Genomic DNA, 16,783 nt, shown 5'->3' with positions numbered 1-16,783 from the left:
ACCCCCACCCCTTTCCCATTTGGTCTCTCTTCTCAGCAACTTTACCTCCTTACCTCTCTTTGACCTCCTTTCCTCTCCTTCACAGTTTGGCCCTTGACTTCGGGGCCTTCTTACCTTTCTTTACCTGAAATGATCTGCCCCTTACCCGGGTCTCCTTCACACCCTTCTCTCTGGTCCTAACCCTTCTGCGGCCAAGCCCAGCATAGCTCCCCGGCTCGGCCTGGTCAGCTTGAGCTGTATTTTGTTCGAGTGCCCCTGGCCTAGGAAAGGAGTGTGTAGTGTAAAGTGGGGCCAAGTGTCCCCCCGGGCTGGGGCCACTGCCTCGCCCCCTCCGCCCCTCCCGAGTCCCGGTTGCAGCGCTTCCTGGGCGGATGGTTTGGACTTGCTGCAGCAGCTGCGGTTCTGCTGTGTCATGCAAGAAGGAGGCGGCGGCGGCCGGAGCTGGAGTGGGAGGAGGGGAGGAACCTGATCCTCCGGTAGCGAAGGGCTGGAGGCAAACACCGAGCTCCCCCAGAGCCGCCCGGGAGCAGGGAGGGCTCCGCTACCCCGAGGGGCCCTCCCCTAGGGGCCGAGGGTAAGTCGGGCGGCGCAGGTGGTCGCCTTGGGAAGGGAGCGCGCAGTGGGGTTAGGTGGGGCGACGGGAGCATCTGGAGGGAGCCTGGCCCAACCGAAGGAGCCCAGTGTCTAGCTGAAAGGGACCCAGGCCATAATAAGGATGGCAAGCCAAATGCAGCAATAATTACTATTCGAATAACGCCCCTTAGTTGGTCCTGGCTACACAGAGGGTGGAGTTGTGCATCCCGAACTCAGGGCTACGCTGGAGGCAATGATTCAGGGTTGGAGAAACATCATCCCGTCAGCCCTGGCGCTTTAGGGTCCAGCTGAGAGGCAAAAGCCAACATACCCCATATTCCCCTAGCCTTGCTGCGCTTTCTGGGTTGTCTTATTGAAAACTAGGGAAGGGGATGGGAAACCTGCCCAACCTCACTTTAGCCACAAAAATAATGCTCTTGGCCAATGGCCCTGGAAAAAACAACCTCTGGTGCAATTAAACAATCAATAGGAAAAGAGCTTCACTCCCCTCACCACCCTCCTTCACCAGGCTCCTTCGACCAGGGTAATTCTTTGGGTTTAAAGGAGAAAGAAAATTTGTTACATTCCTTCCCACCAAGCCCCCGCCCCCATCAGCCTCTTCATCAAGCAAACTGCAAACAGCACACCCCTGGCTCACCCCACCTTCAGAGCTGAGCTTCTGAGAGAGGTTTCAGTACTGTTCCATGTTGCAGGAGGAGACAGCCTTAAACTCTGAAGGATTACATCTCCGTTGCCCTTTACCCACAGGGGATTCAGAAACCTAGCATTGACAGCAGCGAAATCTAGGGCCAGGCTGGGCACAGAGGAACATCACTCCCCCCACCCCATACAATTCTCAGGGTAACTATTTTATTATTGTAAGTACTAGTATTCCTTTCCATTTCATTTCTAGAAAATTCAGAAAGCACTTTCTGAAACATAATTTTTTTAAATGTCAGTCATACATTTAGAAGTAAGGGGTTGACGGGATTAACTGAAAGGCTAATGACTGTCTCAAAAGCACATGCGGTTGCTAGGGAACTCAAGCTCATCCTGCTCTCTAATCACCAGCGTGTTAGGTGGAAATCAAACTGCTCAGGGTGTTATTAAAATGAATGGCATTTGGTTAAAGACTTTCTTGCTATGTTGTAGCATCCTGGATTATTATCGATTGCCTCACACCCACATATCTTGTTTTCCTAATTTGATTTCTGTATTTGCGTCACTGCCAGGGACACTCAGACTAGACCAGTCAGGTTCACTTCCTGTTTCTCAGAACTGGTTTATATTTGGTCTCAAAGCACTAGCTGGTAAAACATTATCAAACTGGTCCTCTTGGAAAGAAACCTCTGCTTTCCGTTGAAAACAAATTATCCCAATTAAATGCTAACTCCCATGGAAAACGTCATCATTTGAGGAATAAGGTAGACTGCCAACCTACTTTATTAAGAAAACCATTCTTGAAATGTAAAGACTAAAAAAAAAAAAAAAAAAAAAGAAACCCACATCATCTTTATTTCTTTTACCCAGAATCTTCAGTCTTCAGCATTGGAACTAAAACAAACTCAAGTAGAAAACAGATTTAAATATGATATTTCTAAAATGAAGCACAAAAAAATACACATGGAAACTGGGGAAGTCATTTTGACTAAATAAGGCATAGAACTGAATGGAATCCAGGCCCAGGAAGGACAAATAAATTAGGGTTAGCACTGTGGCACTCAGAGAACAAAGTGTAATTACAGGACTACGCTATCAATAGGAAACCTCATCACTTTGTGTACCAATCATCTCTTTTACCAAGTCTCCTATGTCCCTGGAAAAGATAACCTTGTTTTGTGGATTTTTCCCATCTCATTCCTTTCCCTTTATAAAAACAGTATCACAAAGGCAATATCATAAACGTAAGATTATGCAAGTACTTGGGTTCTGATGTGATTGATATATTTAAAAAGCCCCTTGGAAAAGTTGTATGTGGCATGAAGAAAAGATTGCCCACTCAAAGTTGGGAAACTTGCTCCCACTTCTACAAACTCAATGAATTTTGGCTAGCTACTAGAGTTCTTTCAGTGAGTTTCTCTTATGGAAGCATAACTAAAAGTGCTAGACTAAAGGACCTGTAAGTTTCTTTGCATTTACAAAATTCTTTGACCTCACTACATAATTTCAATTTTAGCTACATTTTGCAAAGTTAAAATTTTAGCACTGAACCTTTAATACCTATCTATAGAGACACTGAGATAAATGATTATGGGAATGATTCCCTGCTGATCCATCAGACTTCAGTGTCAGTTGCCAGATAAATAGAAACTACCTTGCTCCTGACTTATTTACTCCCTCTTTGCCTGATGTTGGTAGGGAAGCACCAGGGTAGGAAGTTCAAAACATATAAAAGTGTAGAAAAAGGCCTCTTCCTTATTTTAGATGTAGTGAAGCCAAAGTACTTTGATGAATAAAGTGGAGGAATGACAGAGAAAGAGCTATATAAGAAATAATTAGCTGAATCCTCATGGAGCTTTTTGCCTGTATTTTAATTTGTAAGAGGTAAAAACATATGTGACTCAGATTTTAGAATTTTCAGATCTGAGATATTAAGAAATAGCATGAAGAAATGTGAGATTTGTGGCAGAAAGAAAAATCCTGACTTTGAAACCCAACTCTGCCCCTTTATCTATTCATTATTGAGTGCCTGCTGTGGGTCAGGCACAGGGCTAGGCCTTGGGAATACAAAGATGAATAAGACTACAGTCTCTGACTTGCAGGAGCTTATAGCATAATGAGGAGGCAGATGAGTACACGGGGAGGTGGTTTCTTCAGGGGGGCTCATAGGTACCGGAGCTCAGAAGATGAATCTTGAGAGGAGTACGGAAGGATGAGTAGAAGTGATCCAGACACCTGGGTGAGTCAAAGGGAAGGTGTTCCAGGCAAAGAAAGTGCTGTGTGAAGACCTTAAAGTAAAAAGGTGTGCCCAAAGACTTGAAGGCAAAGGCCAGTGCCCAGCAGATAAAAGGTTCTCAATGAACACATTGTACAAATGCATGGCAGAAATCCTGAAGGATGCATCCAGAAAGATCAGCACAGTTTTGTAATGTGAAAGATTTTGTCTATCTTCCTCAAACATTTGACCTTATCTTGAGGCCAATGGAAAGCCATCAATTAATTTTAAGGAGCATGAAGTGATCAAATGTTCATTTTAAAAAGAGCACTCCAGTTTGCAGAATTTATTAGTAATATTGTGAGCAGGGAGACTAGTTAAGAGGTTATTTTAACACTATGGGAAATAAAAGATGGACATCTAACCTAAGGCAGCAAAAATGAAGATGGAAAGAAGCAAAGGACTCAATAAACGTTCTAGGCATAGAGTCAGGGAATTTGATTGTTGATTATATCTGCAGGATTAAAGAATAAGGAGAGATTTATGGCTCAGGTAAATGGGAGAACAGTGGTATCATTCATCAAGATGGGGACCTTATGAGGAAAAGCAGGTTGAGGGAGGAAAGTAATTAATTTTAAACATGTTGCATTTGAAGTGTCCATGGGATGTCAAAGTGAAGCTGTCTTCTACATAATTGAACAGATTGATCTAGAACTCAGGAGAGAGATCTATGTGAGAGTCATTAGAATAAGTATAGTTCCATAGAAGTAGAGGAAATCCCCGAGACAGAAGGGATAGTGAGAGAAAATAAGAGGACCTGCTATAGAACCGTAGGAAAACACCAACATTTAGAAGTGTAGGGAACAGCCGAGCATGATGATGCACACCTGTAATCCCAGTTCCCTGGGAGACTGAAGCAGGAGGATGGCAAGTTTGAAGTCAGCCTGGACAACTTAGGGAGACTTTGTCTCAAAATAAAACAGGCCGAGGATGTAGCTCAGTGGTAGAGTACTTGTCTAACATGTGCCAGAGAGCTAGGACCAGGAGCAAGGAGAGCTTCAGGAGCCAAGGGAGGAAATACCAACAGTATTAAATGCTAGAGAGAGACCAAGAGAAATGAGGACTGAAAAAGTCTTGAATTTAGCACAAGGAGGTCATTGGTTTTTTGGCAAGAACTATATTGATAAAAGGGGATAGTAACCAGATTGCAGTGGGTTGAGGAATAGATGAGAGCAGAGGAAGTGGCTAGAGGATGTTCTCTTAGATAAGAAGGACGAAAGGGCAAGTAGGAAAGGAAAATAAAGATATTTGGAAGTATTTTTGTTTGTTTGTTTTTAAACTCATAGTCTATGAGGTTCAGGCTATCTAGGAAAAAAGGGGAAATAATATGGAATTCCAGATTCTTTTAGCCATCTTCAAATTATGTGGTTTCACCATCCACCAATTGCTCAAGCTAGACAAGAAGTAGATTTCTTTGTTTTGTTTTTCTCTTTCCCTCCATTTTCATGTCCAGTCCTTGAGGAATTCAGGTCAATTCTATCTCCAAAGCATTTCTATCTCTACTGCTACCACCCGGATGTAGACCACCATTATCTCCTTCCTGTGTTCCTGTAATAGTTTTCTAAATGGTTTTCCTGCTTCCACGCTTGTCCCCATTCTCCACAGCACAGCTAGAGACATAAATCATACGTTATAAAACATAAATCAGATTATTTCGCTTCTCTTCTTAGAATCCTTCTGTGTCTTCTGACTTCACCTGAAATAAAGTCCAGACTCCTCTCCTGGCCTCCAAAGCCCTGCGTGGCATCTGAGACCACCTCTTCAACCTCATCCCCAACCACTCTCCCAGACTCCAAACACACCAGCCTTTTTTCTATTCCTCAAACACACTGAGTTTCCTCTTGTTTCAAAGGACTTACTTTTCCTGGAATATCCTTTGGGTCCTTCTGATCTTTGTTTACATGTTATCTACTCAAAGTGGCGCTTCCTAACCACTTCTGCCTGAAGTACCCTTCTCTGCCCACCTTTCCAACCATGCAATGAATTTTTTTTTCACAGTAATACAACTTTATTGCTGAGACTTTATTACCATTTGTTTTTATTGGTTATGGTTGAGGACTCCTTTAAAATATAAACTCCATGAGGATTCCTGACACATAGTAGGTACTTAAAATGTCCACTGGATGTTTGTAGAAGGAAAGAAAGTGAACAGATCAGGAGAAATTAAAAGCATCAAGGAAACAGAGTCTGGTGTGCTGAGGAGTGGCCAGTGATGATGGATTGCTAGGCTTTGAAGATTTCAGAAGAGAAGGTTACTAGCTGTGTGACCCTGGACATTCTCTTTCTCTGAACTTCACTTTATGGTTAATAATAGTACATGTCTCCATGAGCTGTTAGGAGAACGACATGAAGTAGAGTGGACAGACACACATTGTGGTCTTGTCAAGCCATTTCAGGAAGTCGGTACTTGCACAAATGGATTCATAAGCTCTATGTTTGGGCCTCTCATCGTGGAATTTACCCCCTTGATAATTACTTGTTATTAGAATTAAAAATGGACAAAATTGTAACTTTTTAAAAACACCTGGATATCTGATGGGAACTGGAAATTAGATTAGAACAAAGCATTTCCATCAACCAATAAGAAAAATATAAAAAACTCTGGAAAACTCGGCCAACGGTGTGATAAACAGATTTCAGTTCAAGAAGTACAAAAGGATCTTAAAAATATGTAAAAACACTTACCTTTTCTCATACCTATAGATATGCACTTACAACTGCATTGAAACATATTATTTATATATTAGGTTGACAAAAATCCTAGCATTTAATAACATACTTGGTTGGCCAGCCTGAGAGGCAGGTGCATTCTTATATATTTGGTGGAGGAGAAGTTGGTACAACCTCTGTGGAGGGCAATTTAGCAATATTTATCACAGTTTTAAATGCAACGCCTTGGACTTAGCAATTCTACTTTTATGTATTTATCCAATAAATAGGCTCAAACATATTTTGAAGGATGACTCTTCTAGAACCTTCAGTAAAGCATTCTTTATAATCATTAAAGACTGAAAACAGCCATCAATAGAGAAGCAGTTAAATAAATGATAGTAGAGCTATACAAGTGAAAGGTAGGCAGTTATTAAAATTTGTGAGGCAATTCTAGCTATACTGATGTGAAAAGATCTTTACAATACATTACCAAGTAAAAAAGTTAAAAATGACACACATACTTGACTAACACTGTATCTTTTTGAAAGAAGTTTTACAGAAACACATTAACTGTGGGAAGATCAAATACAATAGGGCAGGAGCATTTGTAGAAAGACTGGTTGAAAGGGCACTCTAGTGGTTTGTGTGAGAGATGATGGTTACTCAGGTAAAGGCAGTGATGTGCACAGGAACAAATGATTAGAGTCAAACAGCTGTTTTCAAGAACTCAATGACTGTGTAGGGATGGTGTAGGGGGAAGGAGTTACTGTTATGGTGGGCTTAAGAATTCTTCCATGATGGGACACATGAGCAGAAGTGTCTGCCGGCAAGATGGTCAGTCACAGAATTGCAGGGGAAAATCAGAAGTGGAGATGTCCACTGTAGACTTGTAGATATGGTTCTGGAGCTCAGAAGAATTGCTGGAGAGGTGAATTTGGGAGCAGATTGCCTAGGGAGGGCAGATAGAATAAAAAAAAAAGTGGCACTAGGACTAAGCCCTGAACATGTAGAGATTGAACAGAAAAGAAAGATCTGGCACTGGAGACCCCAGAAACCCAAAAAATAAAACTAGGAGAACACAATGCCACAGAAGCCAAGAGTGTTAAGGTGGATGGACTTGTCCTTATTCACTGATGAAGATCAAGAAGGAGCATCATAACTCATTTCTGTTATAAACTTTAAGCTTCAGGAGCTTATTTTATATATTTTTGTATCCCAGAGCCTTGCCCTATACATCACACATGATAAATGATCAGTAAATTTGTGTTAAATTTTGGAAAGAAATATATGCACAGAGAGAAAAGCAGACACACAGAAAGACAAAAGAGTTTATGTTTGGATCTCCAAAAATTAAAAATTAAAAAATAAACAAATAAAACAGATTCCCTTGAAGTTTACCACAAACTAAACTTGATCTTAGGCAGTAGGGAGTCCTGCACCCTTTGTTTGCTCTCAAGCTGGCACGGGATAGGGCGTTCACAGTACCATGTTGTTGCCTTCCAAAAATATTTTGATAGGTGATACCTGTGCCTGGTCAATCTGAGTCATTTTTTTATCTTTATTTAGGTCCTGAGTGATGACAAAAAGAGCAATTTGCTTTCCCTCGTCTATCCGATCCCATCACACCACCCTGAATCAGTTGATGGAATCTGGGGAATCCATTTCCATGCCCTAAATTCTGTAAGAACCTCTTACAGAAGCCACCAGCTTCTCAGTTTGTTATTGACTCTGCATAAAGGTGTTGGCTGCTATCAGCAGAAGCCATAAAGAATATCACAGAGAAAAAGGTTGACTTGGTTGGGAGAACATGGAAATCTACAACAAAGTGTCCTTGAAGTAGAAATTTTAGAAACTAAAATAATACATGTACTTTAAGCGATACTAAAAATGCTGTGACATCCTGTGTTATTTAGTTAGACCAGAGGACAGCAAACATTTTCTATAAAGAGCCAGACAGGAAGTATTTTAGGCTTTCCTGGCCATGCAGTCTTTCTCAATTACTCCATTCTGCCACTATAGTGAGAAAATAGCCATAGTGATAGGTAAATGAGCAAGCCAGTTGTTTCAATAAAACTTTATTCAAGTACACTGTAGTGTTTATTTCACATAATTTCCCCATGTTATGAAGTATAGTTCTTTTCTTGATTTTTTTTACCCCCAACTGTTTTAAAAATGTGAAAACAATCCTTAGCTCACAGGCCACATAAAACAAGGCATGAGCTGGATTTGGACTATGGGCAGTATATTAGCAACATCTGGTTTAGACACACATGAAGATGATGAGAACAATATTCAGATTTGGACTTATAAAGACAATAATGTGTTGTGTGTGTATATATGTATATATCTATCTTTATTTTAAACTCTCAAATTTACTTGAACATATAAACACATTTGCCTACCTCTGACTTAATTTGGTAATAAAGTATGTCTCTTCAGTTCAGTAATGCTTTGCTTTCTCTTCCTGGTAATGGACATGTTCATGGTTATAGTACAGCCTTGCACCACAAAATGGCATTTTGGTTAACAACAGACTGCATACACAATGGTGGTCCTATCAGATTATAATAATAGAGCTGAAAAATTCCTGTTGCCTGGTGATGTTGCAGCCATCAGAACACCGTATTCCTCATGGACGTTAGTGTAAACAAACCTACTGTCCTGCCAGTCGGATACAAGTACAGTACGTGCAATTTTGTACAGTACCAATACTTGGTAATGAGAAGCAACTACATTACCAGTTTATGTATCTATTATACTATACTACTATTTTTGAGTATATTTCTTATTTTTAAAAAATGACAGTAAAAGAGTTTGCTGTTACACCAGCATCGGTTTCATACGTCTTTTTCTCATATTTGATTTAGTCTTTTTTCTTCTATCATGGCCTAGAAGCAATAGGCTATCTTACATATGTGTGTGTGAATGCACATGTACACTTGCATATCTACATACACACACACATACACCGTATAACCTAGGTGGGTAGTAGGCTGTATCATGTAGGTTTGTATAAGTACACTCTAGGAGTTTGCAAAATGACACAATTACCTAAGGACACATTTCTCAGAATGTGTTCCCATCCTTAAGCAACTCATGATTTCATCTAGAGCAAAATGAAGAATTCTTACTAGTTGGCTTTATAAATACCCAAATCAAGAGAGAACTGAGTGGTGCAGTTAATCACATTTCGAACTATATTCATTCATTCAGTAAGTATGTATTAAGGATCTACTTCTTGCATAGGGCAATCCGTGGTAATATGGAGTTAAAGAGGTTAGATTTCTGTGAGGTAGGTAGGTAGGTAGACAAAAAAAAAAAAAAAAACTAGTGACTTATAAGTTTAGTGAAAATGGTTTGGGCATGTCACTGTATAAATGTAGACATTTGAAGCAGTGGATAAGCAGACAGAAAAGGCTAAGTTTAAATATGAGCTCTTCTGCATCTCAGCTGTGTGAACTTGGGCTGCTGATATAAACCATATAAGCTTCAGTTTCCTCTTTTTAAAAATAGAGGTAACAATAACTACTCTAAAGGAGGTTGTGGGAATTAAATAAGGTAACATGTAAAGTAGCTAGCATGGTACCTGGGACGTGATCAGCAGTCAATAACTCCTAGTCATTGTTGTATTACAGCAATATGAGGATATATCACTTGTTCATCCAGAAAACACAGTAGGAGGTGGGGGAGCATGACCTTGTCAGTAATGAAGTCATGGATACATATGGAAACCCACAAACCTGAGGTTTGACACCTGGTGGAGAACATTTGGGTGAAAATAAAAGCAGAAGTGACATTGTCCCAGGAATATGTAATGAGGCACCAGGCCAGTTGACTTCCCTAGCAACCAGCAGCTGGATTGTTTTAAGAAGCTCCACCTACAGGTCTGACTCCCCAGCCTGCCAACACTGAGAGGCCAGTTCTAACTGGAAGAAAGTGCATCAAGGATAAGGGCCCCTACCACCTTGCTTCCTTCCAGGCAGGTCAGCTGTGAGCCTGGAACACATGTAGGTCCCTCCTACTATGTCTTCCGGCCGTGTTTGCCCAATTCTTGGCCTCCAACATGACACACTCCTTTCTGGCCATTGTGCCTTGCATCTAGATCTCAGTCCTGAGATGTGGGAGCCTGTCCTGGTCCCTAACTTACTTTCACCATGATTTTGATGTCTTGTTTAGCTCAGCTTTGACCAGTCCTCTTCCCCAGGGGGCTATATTCTATTACCCACACTCTTGCTGTGATCATCTTAGACCATGGACACAGGTCCCTTACCCTTCATGGGTAACCTGCTGCTGGAGTAAGTCTGGACTGCTTGGTATTAATAGCTTTCTGAATTTTTACTTTGGTATGGGACACCAGATCTTGCACAGCCTAGCTTCCCTAATCCAGGCCAGCTCCTGTATTCACAGTCTGGCCCTGGGAATACCCCCACCCTGGTCTTGACTCACACCCTTTCTCCACTGGCCATATTCTGTCAACTAGTTCTAGCATGCCTGTGATCCTGTTATGGCAGCATTCAATAATGCTTTCCAAGTAAAGATGACAAAACTATTGGCATAGGAGTGTAGTGGAGAAGTTCAATTGATCTGACATCATCAACTGACAATATTGTTCTGTTGAAAATCGAGCATCAAATAAAGTTGGCACTATTTAAATTTAAACTAATTGCTTATTGAAGAAATACTATTTTATGCCTGATTCTAACCAGCTAAAAAGAATGTGTTAGCAAAGTAGAAGTGACAGTCAACTTGAAGTAAGTGACCACAGCACCCTTGAAATTGTAATAGCCAGAGAAGGCAACTGCATTCACTAACCTCATGTGAAGACAAAGACATCATATGTACATGAGACTGGGCAGGAAATAGGGAATAAAAGCTCAAGAAAGATGACTTGAAATATATGTTCTTGTAAAATCAGTGATTTCAAGGAAGAAAAAGAAAACATTAGAATGCTTGCTGAAGAAGTGATCTGATAAACTCGTGGGTTTGGGGGGTGGGGGTATTTTGTTTTGTTTGTGGTACTGGGCTGAGCTATATCTCCAGCCCTTTTTATTTTGAGACAGGGTCTTCCTAAATTGCTGAGGCTGACCTGGAACTTGTGATCCTCCTGTCTCAGCCTCTAATTTGCTAGGATTACAGGCATGCACCATCATGCTCAGCATTAGCTCATATTTATAAAGGATATGCAGGAAAGACTGGAGGAAGGATGTACAGTAGTCCTGCCCTTATCTGCAGGAAGGTTATGTTCAAGGCCCTCAGTGGATGCCCAAAACCACGAAGAATACCAAATCCATATAAACTATGTTTTTTTCCTATACACAACATACCTATGATAACGTTTAATTTACAATTTAAGACACAGTAGGAAATTAACAACAATAACTAAACTAGAAAAATTATGACAATATATTATAAGAAAAGTGATTTAAAACTAGTGAATTGTTTATTTCTGGAATTTTCCATGTAATATTTTCAGACTATGGTTCACTAAAGGTAACTGAAACTGCAGAAAGCAAAACCTCAGATAAGGGGGAACTACTTTGTAAGAAGGGCCCATGAGAATAATGCTTGAGGGGTTCATGTCCAGAGGCAGCTGGAGTCTGGGAATAGTACTGAAGACAATGATTGTTTTCCATGTTTACTTTTGCTTACATTTATAATAAAGAATAATAAAGAATGAGGGGTAGGGCTATTGAATGGGGCAGACTGACTGATGTGAATAGTTAATTAAACAAACAGAACGGTTCAACTGTAGCCTTCCCTAGATTCTAAGGTACAGATTCTTTTTTTTTTAATATTTATTTTTTGGTGTAGATGGACACAACACAATGCATTTTATTTTTATGTGGTGCTAAGGATCAAACCCGGGTCCCGCCCATACTAGGCAAGTACTCTACCGCTGAGCCACAATCCCAGCCCAAGGTACAGGTTCTTTATTCCCACATTTTTAATATTTCTAAAATCAGAGTGTATTTTCAATAGGCACCTGTAATGTGGTACTGTGTTTTGGAAGATCTTGAGGCAGTCATTAAAGCGTGGTGCATCCTACCATAAGTTGATTTTAGAATACAGGAAATTTGGAATTTTATTATTTTAGCTCTAACAGTATTAATTGCACTCAACAGATAAGGGGTCCACTTTGTGTCCTGAAAGTGGTAGTGCTGTTAGTGGTCACTGAAAGATAGAAAGAAGTTTGGACGCCACATTCAGAAGTGTGTTATTCCACGAAGGATACAGGATTGGATGAGCACTAGTGAAGAATAAGAGTGGCAAAAACTAGGACCCAGAAAGGCCAATGGGATTCAAGACCTTCTATAGACAAGGACACCACTGTCATCCCTTAGAAGCCAAGTCACTGAACTTGTCACAGGGGGTCTGGATGGAGACAGGGAATGTATGTTGAAAACGCCAAGGGAGTTAAGATACAGAAAAGGATAAACAATTATACAGATATTCAATATGGGGTTAGATGGACAATGGCTTCCCCTGGGCCTGATGTTTTGAACTGTGCCTGGCACATGGTACCACTATGTCCTGCCTCTTCTGAACCAATTAGGTGATTGATTTTAAACCCTGATGTCCTCAGCTTCTACTGACCCAAGGGAAGCCTCCTCTGAGAAGGTATTTAGAGGTCAGGGAACACAAAACAGGGGAAGATATTGCAAAGTGATTGAAACTTGGGCAAATAAATAGGACAAGGAATGGTCCAAATAATTAAAGAACCAGGTAGCCAGAAGACAGAGACTTGGCCAGAAAAAATTCAGGGGAGAGTTGAGGCTGTTGTCTATTTGTATCACATCTTTGAAGTCCATGTTAAAGAAGGAATTCAGAGAACCTATAGATCAGTTAACCATGGAGGAAATTGTTCCAACCACATCTGATCAGACCTCTAGAAACTGCAATGTGTCCAGGTGATCCATATATATCTTGAACATAAAGGGAAGGGACCATGTCTTTTCATGATCTGAGCTCTAGTGTCTATGAGTATGAATAGAGGTAAGACAAACCAGCTTTTGAATGACAGGGCATCTGTCATTTTCCATGAAAAAACAATGATATTGATCCTTTAAAATAGAACGTTAGTTGCCATCTTACTTGCTTTCCACCTTTCCAACTGCTCCTTCCCCGAAAAGTTCTGGGAAAGCTGGGTTCTCCAGCACTACCTTCATCTCCAGGGGGCAGGGCACGTGGCCAGGTTAAGCCAAGCAGTGAATAACATCCCTTCAGACTTAATGACTTACTCAAGTATGGGTATGAGACCTAAGTCAATTTCACCAAAGAGAATGTCAGGAGTTTTGCTGGGAATGCTAGACCAAAGATGCTTCCTTCTGGAAGTTAATACACAAACAAGTAACCCTGAAAATTCTTGGCACCATCAAGGGACCACAAGAGGAGAGTCTGTTGAGATTGGAGCTGTCACCAGTGGCTAAAGCAAAGAAATGAAGTGAGAACTGTCAGGTCCTGTCCACATTGTGTGAGACACCTGACCAAACAGACCTGAAGTCTTTGAACTTTTCACTTCCAGGAGCCAGAAAATTCTATTTTGTTGGTTAAGACACTTCAAGTTTAGGTTTCTATTTCTTGAAACGGAACCATCGGAACCATCGTCTCTGGTTCAATAGGATGGAACAAACACAGTTAAGAAGGAATGGAATACGTTGCAGATGAATTAAGGGGTTCATTTTGGAAAATGACCCACATAAGAAAAGTGACATGCGTTGAAAAGAGGAAAGTGCCACAGGCATTGCTTGATCTGCAGGCGGTAAAAGGCCTTTGTGAACAATAACATTAAGCTTGGTTGGTTTCTAAAAGAAAAATGTTGATATATCTGATTACTTAGAACTTTTAAATTTATGGAGATAAAACAGCATCACAAACAAAATTGAAAGGCAAATGACATGTCTAGGACTTTAGATAGAGCTATGACAAAGGGTAGTGTCCTTAACATAGAAAGAAATCTTACACAATTATAAGAAAAACACAACATCTCAAAAGAATGAGTAAAGAGGCCAGGCCTGGTGGTGGGCCACACCTACAATCCTAGCAACTGGGAGGCAGAGGCAAGAGGATTTCGATTTCAATTTGGAGGTCAACTTGGGCAATTTTGTGAGTTGCTGCCTCAAAATTAAAAAAAAATAAAAAGGACCGGCATGTAGCTCCACAGTAGATTCCCTGTGGGTTCAATTTCCAGGGCTCCCCACCCCCCCAAAAAAAAAGAATAAATAAGAACATGAAAGGACAAAAAGAAAAAAGGAATTCAAATACTCAACAAAGATTAAAAAGATTCAGTCTCACAGGTAATTAAAGAAAATGCAAATTAAAGTAAAAGCCTGGACTGGGGGTGAGACTCAGAGGTAGGGCTTGTGGTTGCATGTGTGAGGCCCTGGGTTCTCCAGCACTGCCCCAAACAAACAAACAAACAAACAAAAAACCAGCCAGATGCCTTTGAGCCTTGCAAATGGTCAAAAACATTTATAAGATGCTTTCTTGCATGGATAAAGATTCAGGGAAATAATTTCACTCCTATTATATTGGAAGCCCGAACTGATATAAGCATTCCACAGAGCAATTTGTCATTGAATGTTAAAAAACCTTAAAATAGGGCTGGAGTTGTGGCTTGGTGGTAGAGTGCTTGCTGCTTGCCTGACATTTGTGAGACCCCTGAGTTCAAGCCTCAGCACCAGGGCATTTGTGAGACCCCTGAGTTCAAGCCTCAGCACCAGATATAAATAAATAAATAAAATTAAAGATCCATTGACAATTAAAAAAATTTTTTTTAAATAGGGAAATAAGAACATACTTTTTAAAAAATTAAAATATACAAACCATTTAACACAGTAATTTCATTTTTAAGTCGTTATTCAAAGAAAATGATTGGAAATGCTCACAAAATTTAATGTCGAAGAACATTTAGTGTCATTGTTTTGTTTTGTTTTTTTGGTGGTACTGAGGATGGAATCCAGAGTCTCACACCTGCAATGCAAGGGCTCTCTTCTGAGCTGCATACCAGTCTTTTAATATTTATTATATTATATTTTATTATATTATTTTTGCAGAACTGGGCACTCTACCATTGAACTACATCCTCAGACCTTTTTATTTTATTTATTTACTTTTAAATTTTTGAGACAGAATCTCACTAAATTGCTGAGGCTGATCTTGAACTGACAATCTTCCTGCTTCAGCCTTTCAAATTCCTGGGATTAGCCTGGCTAGTACAGCATTCTTTATTAAAATTGAGTATTTGGACATCTAAGTGTCAAAAAGAATTATTGCATAATATTGGTATATTCCTATGATGGAATGTATGTATGTATACAACAAAAAGTGGGTTTGGGAAGATGTCATGGCATCAGAAAATGTTGGTCATTTATTTTAAGTATATTTTCTCAGGAAAAAAAGACTAGTAAAATATTAACAGTGGTTATATCTTTTTTGGGTTTGGTGGGAGGGGCTACTGGAGATTGAACTCAGGGGCACTTGACCAGTGAGCCATATCCCCATCCCTATTTTGTATTTTATTTAGAGACAGGGTCTCACTAAGTTGCTTAGCACCTCATTTTTGCTGAGTCTGGCTTTGAACTTGTGATCCTCCTGCCTCAGCCTCCCCAGCCACTGAGATTACAGGTGTTTGCCACTGCACCAGCAACAGTAGTTATATCTTGGTAGTGAACTCAAATTGATTTTATTTTCTTCTTCATGACTTATGTATATTCTAAATCTATCTCAGCAGACATACATATTCTTCTGGTCAGAATAAAGAAAAAGTTTAAGGGACTGGGGGTATAACTCAGTGGTACAGCACTTGCCTAATCCCCAGTACTGCAAAAAGAAAAATGATAAGGAGGAAAGAAAGAGAGAGAGAGAAGAAGAAAATTTTAAGATGAAATGGGATCCCAAGGTGAATGATGGCAGTGTAAATTTAAATAAAATTTAAATTTAGATAAGATTCAAATTTAAATGAATTCAAATCTTCAGATCTATATAAACTACATCTAGGGATACAAAAAATACTTCCAGATATGATCATAGACACATTGTGAAGAATCACTGAAGAGAGAAGTACATATGCCTGAGGTTAGGCAATTATGCCAGTTTTTAAAAAGGGAAAAGTGAATTCTAGAACCTATTCACTGATAAGTTTAGGATGCTTGGGGAAAGAAAACCCATATAAGTAAGCGCTAGCATGGGTTCACTTAAGTTAAATACCTGCAAATCACCCTCATTTCCTTATCTCCATATTCAAGTCATGAGGTCCCCTTCCAGACCTCCAGAATAGGCATCATTATTATTCCCATTATGCAGAAGCCACAGGTCCGAGATGTTAAGTGATTTGCCCAAAATCCTAAACCTGGTTTGTTTGGTTTTTTGGTTTTGTTTTGTAGATAAGGTTCCTATGTCCAAAGAGTAGAGGCATATTTGTCGTACCTGACATTGTAGAGATTTTCTAGGGATCCTGGTGGACAATATAATGGGACAATATTATACAGTATATTTAGTAGATGAAATGATTATATGGAGGTTTCTAAGTGGCAATAATAATAATACCACTCACTGATACTTATTGGATTGAAGGTTCCGGGCAGAGGTGCTTTCTGTCATCACCTTTGTTAATCATCCCTAACA

At 40.1% G+C, this 16,783-nt stretch overlaps 1 long non-coding RNA gene across 5 annotated transcripts in view; it reads left to right on the top strand.

The window, feature by feature from the left end:
• Positions 1 to 428: 428 nt before the first annotated feature.
• Positions 429 to 16,783, top strand: part of LOC113185597 (uncharacterized) — a 102,788-nt gene continuing 86,433 nt past the window's right edge. For 4 of the 5 annotated variants that reach the window (XR_013343386.1, XR_013343385.1, XR_013343388.1 and 1 more), the window contains exon 1: positions 429 to 574. This is a non-coding gene — a long non-coding RNA (uncharacterized LOC113185597). Of the gene's footprint in view, positions 575 to 7,726; positions 8,174 to 16,783 lie in introns of those variants that run through there. The other variant, XR_003301144.1, reaches the window with a different exon arrangement.

This window comes from Urocitellus parryii, chromosome 3 (assembly GCF_045843805.1).
Source record: "Urocitellus parryii isolate mUroPar1 chromosome 3, mUroPar1.hap1, whole genome shotgun sequence".
Lineage (NCBI taxonomy): Eukaryota > Metazoa > Chordata > Mammalia > Rodentia > Sciuridae > Urocitellus > Urocitellus parryii.
Note: the sequence above shows the minus strand (reverse complement) of the source record. Positions and strands in the feature narration are given on the sequence as shown.